This window comes from Cebus imitator, unplaced genomic scaffold (genome assembly GCF_001604975.1).
Source record: "Cebus imitator isolate Cc_AM_T3 unplaced genomic scaffold, Cebus_imitator-1.0 Scaffold112, whole genome shotgun sequence".
Lineage (NCBI taxonomy): Eukaryota > Metazoa > Chordata > Mammalia > Primates > Cebidae > Cebus > Cebus imitator.
The window spans coordinates 3,428,674-3,436,203 of NW_016107427.1; the positions used below are offsets into that span (position 1 = coordinate 3,428,674).

Below are 7,530 nucleotides of genomic sequence, written 5' to 3' on the forward strand. Positions count from 1 at the left end.
AAAAAACAAAAAAAAAAAACTCAATAGGTGGAATAAATACTACACGAAGAAGAGATAACTGGTAAACTAGAAATTTTTAGCAAGAAACTGATGGAGACAATAATATAGAGATGTCAAGAGAAGGAAAATATGAAAGAAGAGTTAAAAGATGAGGCCAGATAGAGAAGATTTAACATATGCTTATTGGGAATTTCAGTTGTAAAAAACACAGGAGATAACAGTGTGGCATGGTAAGAAGAGGTAATGGCTAAGAATTTTTCAGAATTGAAGACATGAGTATTCAGGGCACATCATATGCCAAACAGAATAAATAAAAACAAACATCCGCAATTAAAAAAAAAAAACATTAAAAGCTACTAGAAGAAAGATTTCCTAAAAAGGAGAAAAAAAACCTGCTAAGGGACTCATTAAGAACAATATTCCAAGTCTTTCCAAAATACTTGGAAGTGATGTTTATAATGTGCTGAAGAAAAATTACTACCAACCTGGAATTTTATACCCAGCTAAACTATTCTTCAGCAAGGAGGAACTAAAGTCACTTCAAAAAAAACAAGAACAAAGACAAGATGTGTTCGCCTTTCACAGACACTAAGTTTCTACTTCAGGATGTACTTCAGAATCCCAGAATGGCTCAAGATGGGATATATCAGGTTTCATGGAAGGCAGGTTGAAGGAAAGAGTTGAAACAGGGGATTTGGTTGAAAATGGGGAGGTCTCCTTTGACAAAGACACCTTCCTTGACCAAACTTTAGACTCCTTTGAGCCCTCTTCTCAACTAGACCTCAACCTTAGCCCTCCACACCCTTAAGCTGCTGAACCCAGTTTTAGTAAGAAACCAGTTAGGTCAGCTTAGTGAGAACCCCCACATCCTCAATATTTGATCAAACCTCTCATCCTCAACCTTTAATATCTAGGTCCTTGGCCTGCCTTTAGCAAGACTCTTCCTACCCTTGATGTCTGTTATGGGCTGAATTGTGTCTCCTCAAAATTTCTGTTAAATTCCTAACCTGATTACCTCAGAATGTCACTATATTTAAAGGTAGAATTTTTAAATTATTTATTAAGGGCTGGGCATGGTGACTCACAACATAACCTCCGCACTTTGGGAGGCTGAGGTGAGTGGATTGCTTGAACCCAGAAGACAGAGACCGGCCTAGGCAACATGACAAAATCCCATCTCTACAAAAAAATACAAAAATTAGCCAGGCATGGTGGCAAGTGCCTATAGTCCCTGAGGTGGGAGAATCACCTGAGCCCAGGGAGCCTAGTAAGCTGTGATCATACCACTGCACTCCAGCCTGGGCAGCAGAGTGAGATCCTGTTTCAAAAATCAATCAATAAAAAAACTAATAAATAAAATAATTTATTAAAGTATAATGTGGTGATAAGAGTGAACCCTAATCCAATATGTTTGGTGTCTTTACAAGAAGAGGAAATTAGGAGACACAGACATATGTACACACAAAGGGAAGATCACATGAGAACATAGGGAGAGGACAGCCAAGGAGAGAGGGCTCAGAAGAAACCAAACCTGATGACATCTTGATCTTGAACTTCCAGCCTCCAAAACTGTGGGAAAATAAATTTCTGTTGTTTACTTTCCATCCAGCCTGTGGATTTATTTTGGCGGCCCTAGCAAACTAATACAACATGTAATTAAGTTTCTCTTAGTACTTTTCCATCCACTGACCCCCTTGCTTTGCTCTTTGGCGATGAATCCCCAGCTGCCTTTGCTGTGTTTAGCACTGAGTTTAGTTCTGCACTGAGGTTCTCCCCCCTACTGCAACAGCTGCAAGGTCTTATGATCATAAAGAATTACTATTACTTATCACATGAGAAAATATCCAGTGTTTTTATAGAGGCAAACTATAACATGTAGGAGTAAAATCATATAATATTGGGGATCTGCTTCAGATCCCCAAATTGGTGAAGCAAATATGCCATATTCTTGATAACTGTGAAATTTGAGTGGTGAGTATACAGGTTTCATTGAACTACTCTCTCAATTATGAGTACATTTGCAAATTTCATAAAATATTAACACTATACCTATTTTACATTTAATTTTCTGAAGACATACTTAAGGCATGTCTTATAAATGAATTGAGGCATGGAAGAAATCCTTATAAGGCATGCCTTATGAACACTAATTATCACTGTTCCTTAAAGTAAACATAGTATTGCTCTTAACTTCTGAAATACTATGGAAGTTTAATTCCCTGTGGTCAGAGAACATATTCTACCTCATTTAAATCTTTCCAAATTTGAGAATTGTTTGAGAGTCAAAATATTATCTACTATGGTAAATTTTATATGCACCTGCAAATAATATGTATTTTGCTTTTTTGGGGAGGAATTCTGCATAAATGTCAATTAGATCGAGTTGGTTGATAGTATTTTCAACTCTTCCATATTCTTATGAATTTTCAGTCCACAGTAATTGAAAGAGAAGTTTTGAAATCTCTAAATACAGATTTCTATTTCTCTTTTCAGTTCTATTATTATTTTCTTTGTGTATTTTGAAGGTTTGTTATTGGGAGTATACCAACTGAGGGTGGTTATTTCTTCTTGGTGAATTAATTTGCTTTTTCATTATCATGAAATGTCCCTCTTTATCTCTGGTGATATTATTCCTTTCCTACAGTCTACTTTGTGAGCCACTCCAGCTCTCTTATGATTACTATTTGCATGCTGTACCATTTTCCATCCTTCCACTTTTATTTCTCTGTCTTTGTATTTAAGGCTCATTTCCTGTAGTTAGCATATAATTGGGTCTTGCTTTTTAAATCTAGCCTGACAGTTTCTGCATTTTAATTAGAATGTTTAAACCATTTACATTTGATATAATTTTTAATATAGTTGGGTTCAAGTCTACCAACTTGATATTTTTTTTTCTATTTGATTCATGTTTTTTGTTCTTTTATTTTTCCTTTCCTGGTTTATTTCAGATTGGGTTTTTAAGGATTCCATTTTATCCCTAAAGAAAGTTCTTTTTATATTTATTGATGAATAGCCACACTAGTTTAAAAAATAGCATTTTGTGTGTATCTGAAAAAGTATTTTACCTTCATATTTGAAAGATATGTTTGCTAAATATAAAATTTTTGGTTATAGATTCTTTTTCTCTATTTGAAAGATGTCATTCTACTGTCTTCTAGCTCGCATCTTTCTAAAGAGAAGTTTGTAGTCATCTTATTGTTGTTCCCCTAAATGTAGTCTTCTGCTCCTCTAGCCACTCTTAAAATTTTTTCTTTATCATAGGTTTTCAGCAGCTTGATTATGATATGCCTTGATGTACTTTCATTAGTGTTTACACTGTTTGAGATTTGTTTTACTTCTTGGATCTGTGGGTTTTCACTTTTTATCAAATTGATTTGGGGGCCATTTTTTTTTCTAATACATTTTCTCTGCTACTGTCTCTCACCCTTCTTTTATTTTCGAATTCCAATTACAAGCATGTTAGACAACATGCCCTGAGGCTCTGTTCATTTTTTTCTAGTCTTGTTTCCTCTCTATGCTTCTGTTTTCACAGATTTTATTGCCCCGTCTTCAAGTTTACTGATCTTTTCTTCTGCAGTTTTGAATCTGCTGTTGATCCCATCTAATGAACTTTTCATTTGCAAAATTATTTTTCACTTCTTGAGATCCCATTTGTTTTTCAAGTCCTTCCTTTTCTCTTCAGACTGCATTCATGTTTTCTTTTACATGCTTAAACATATTTATAATATTTATAAGAGCCATTTAAAATTCTTTATCTCCTCATTCTATCATTCCTGTCATTCCTGGGTCTGTTTTTATGGACTGACATCTTGCCTAGTTCTGTATCACAATCTCTGCTTCACATATCTCACAATATTTTATTGGGTGACAGGCATTTTGAATATAACTGATAAATATATGGATTTTTTTTTCCTTTTTAAAGAGTGTTGACATTTGTTCTGGCAAGTAATAAAGTTACTTGCAGATGAGGTTGATCTTTTTGAGGCTTGCTTTTATGTTTTCTTGGGGTATCTAGAGTAGCCTTTATTCTAGAGCTAATTCATTCCTACCACTAAGGCTTGGTGCTTTGTATTGTCTATTGAGTGCTTCAAGTGCTCTGTGAGGTCTCCAACTGAACAGATGGAGTTCAGATATCCTGCCTCCTGGTGTGAGTTCTAGCAACTTTTCGGCTTATACCTCACTGTTCTTTATTCACTTCCTAGAATTCCACCTATGCATGTACAGATTGGTATTACGTAAAGACTCAAAGAGACCTTACATAGGTGTTTGAATTTCTTTGAGTATCTTCCTCCTCTCTGCTATCCTGTCTCACCTCTGCTCCCCAAAGCCGGCTTTCTTCTCCTCAATTCAGCTAGATCACCATGCTCTGCCTGGATTCCCCCTCCCTGCCTGACAGCATGAAAACTGCCTCCAGAAGAAAACAGCGTTGATTATACAACTCGCTTCATTTTTTCCTATCTCTTAGGGACGACAGCCTTGTCCAGCCTCTTGTCCTGATGTCCAAATCTAATTGTTTTGCCTGTTTTGTCCAGCTTTCTAGTTCTTTTGGCCCAAAAAGAAACAACAACAACAACAAAAAACAGCAAACAGCATGAATTCCATACTAGCTACTCCTTCATGGCTGGCTAGAGAAATTCTGAAAACTGTTTTCTGTGTTTTTAAAATCACTTTACTTCCTTGGGACTCCTTGGAATTGTAACTTGAGAAGGTTCAAACAGACAGTTAAACCACCTGTGACAGATCTGTGCGAAGTGCCTGCCAGCGGTCCTGGGAGGCTGCCTGGAGTGTCCAGGAGCTTCTGGGCCTGAGGAGGGAACAGGTCTGGGTGTGGCCATCCAGGGTTAGTGGCCAAGTCGGTTGCAGAGCAGAACAATAAGGGATTCATGCAAAACCCTTCTAACAGCTGTCGTTTCGTTACTTTGCGTGAACGTATTTGCTCCCTCTCTCAAAAATACAAAAAGTAAAAGGCAGAATTTACAAATATGTGGCTCTCCCTATAGTGGATGAACTTGGGATTTCCCATGAATGAGACTCCTGATGAGCCACAGTTGAAGAGAGTCACCTGGGTCTATGGCCACACTCACACCCACTGCAGGGCTCTGTGGTTTTGGGAGTAAAGAACTTCCTTCTGAATTAGCAGATCCTCGTAAACTCAAATTTCAGGAATATCTGATTAGATCTAAAGATAACTGCAATCCACATGCTGTGGCTCATGCTAGTAATCCCAGCACTCTGGGAAGCTGAAGCAGGAAGATTGCTTGAGTCCAGGAGTTCAAGACCAGCCTGGGCAATATCACAAACTCCATCCTTACCACAAACACAAATATTAGCTGGGCATGGTAGTACACACCTGTAATCCCAGCTACTCAGGAGGCTAAGCTGGGAGAATCACTTCAACCCATGGGGGAGGCAGTGAGCCAAGATCACACTACTGTACTCCAGCCTTGGTAACAGAGCAAGAACCTACCTCAAAAAAAAAAAAAAAAGACAATTGTGCTAGACATTCGCTTGTGCCCACAGCCCTCCCTAGAGAAAGATGCCCACAAACCCTGCCTAGCAGGCCTGCCTTCAGCTGCCACGTTTTGTGCCCCTCAACCCTAGCCCTTCTCAAGTTCACTGGAGTGGACGCCTGACTCTAGTAGTGAAACACCTGCTGCTGGTGACTTGTAGGGTGTCTGCGAGGGAAAAATTCCTTTGCTTAAAAGGAAATGAACTAGTAAACACCAAACGAACGAGACATTTCATAGTGAGAACTGAAACTCAAAAGACATTTAAAGAGACAGCCAGGAGCTGGGAAGGGGCTTCCATCTCGCAGCCAACCCCTCTGTGAAAAGGGGGCCTCAGGTCAGAACCCCTCCCCAAGGCCCCCTCCCTCCCCTTCCTTTCCCACAACCCACTGGTCCCTCCTAAGTCCAGATTGGTTTTCTATTTGACACCATCCAGGGGTTCTCCTGTCCCCAGGACCCTTGTCCAAGGGGCTTCGGAACAACATCTGGCCATTTCCTGCCCTTCTAGGCCCCCTCCTCCCTGAAGGTTGCTCAGACCCCAGTGCAGGCACCCACCTCCCCTGGCCTCCCGCCACACCTCCTGTCTGCCCTGACACAAAGGAACCTCCCCACTTCCCCTTCAGAGATAACAAGATTTGACAGCATGACCAAAGTATTTCTGAGCTTCCAGTGAAAGTCAAGTCCACGGTCGCCACTGCTGACTAGTCGATCTGCCCCCACGTCCACGGCTGTTCCACCCGCTTTCCTTCCTTCATGCATGAAGGTCAAACCCAGGCCTGGCTCTTCGTGAACCGAGAAGAGTGGATTGCAGAGCTGTCTCCCCAGAGCCCTCCCCAGCAGAGATCCTGACTCACCCAGGACAGGGGGCTGAGGCCAAGGGCTCTGCTTCCAGATGCTTCCTCTGCGTTCAGCTTCCAACGTCCGCCCTGCCAAAGTGCCCCTCGGGAGCAAGCAGGAGTCAGTCCCCAGGGACATGTCCCCCGCTCGCCCCTGAAACCACAGGACCGCTGCTGTGAGGGAGGAATGGGAACACCACTAAGGCACAGCAGCCGAGAGCTGGGGATGAGACACAGAGGAAAAACCACCTAAAAATAGTCACTGGAGCCAAACCCTGGTCTCAGCCGGGAGCAGTGCCCCACATGCGAATGCACTCATGGGTGGAGAGGGGGACACGTCCCCTCTGCAGAAAGCATCTGAGCAGCAGCTGAAACAGGCTGAGCCCAGGCCCAGACCTCAGACTCCATCCTGCACCTGCCCCCTGTCCCTGCGGTTTGGCCTGACCCTGCCTCTGTTTGCAAAGGGCTGTCTGGGGCCCCCTCTCTGTGCTCCCCTGAAATTGCCCCACAGGCATCAGCCTCAGGCTCTGAGACCAGAATGTCACCTTCCTGTCACATGCAGCGTGACACTGTCTCTAGCTGGTTCCCTCCCCACAGCACAAAGGGTGAAGGGGGCCTGAGCAATGACGAGGTGGGAGGCGCACCCTGGGTGTGGCAGAGTCCCTCTCGCCTCCAGGCTCCAGCCGACAGCTTGAAGGTCAGGGTCCGTGAGAACGTCCTCCTCCCACACTGCAGCAGGCAGGCCGTCATCACCGACCATTCTTCTAGGAAACAGCAGCTCCTGTCCCCTCCTCCTTGCTTCTAAATGCACCAGGCACACACCAGTCCCGACTCCTTTGAATGGCCCAGGTGGTCACATCAGCCAGCTCCAGAGAAAGGTCAGCTTTGACAGCCCTGGGTAGGGACCCAGGTGCCCATGATAGGTGTCAAATGAACCAAATCTGTACATAGGTGAGGGGCTTTACCGGAAGGAACATTGAGAGGGAGGATCCTCCATCCCACAGCCCCACAAGCCTCCGGAAGGCCAGCGAGGACGGCTCCTCTCCCGAGAGGGGAAGGAGGAAGCTGGCATGACGCGGTTGTTGGTGGGAATGGACGGGCCCAGATGCCAGAAGCGTCTGGAGGGTCCTGGGACTGAATCAATGAGGTTTGCTACCAGGAGAGAGGGAAGCTGATTCTATTCTCAG

At 43.0% G+C, this 7,530-nt stretch overlaps 1 long non-coding RNA gene across 1 annotated transcript in view; it reads right to left on the reverse strand.

Annotated features, from left to right (window-relative positions):
• The window catches only part of LOC108311247, an 18,941-nt gene extending 12,335 nt beyond the window's left edge, over nucleotides 1–6,606 (reverse strand). Inside the window, exon 1 of the long non-coding RNA XR_005201859.1 lies at nucleotides 6,362–6,606. This is a non-coding gene — a long non-coding RNA (uncharacterized LOC108311247). The remainder of the gene's footprint in view (nucleotides 1–6,361) is intronic.
• Nucleotides 6,607–7,530: the final 924 nt, after the last annotated feature.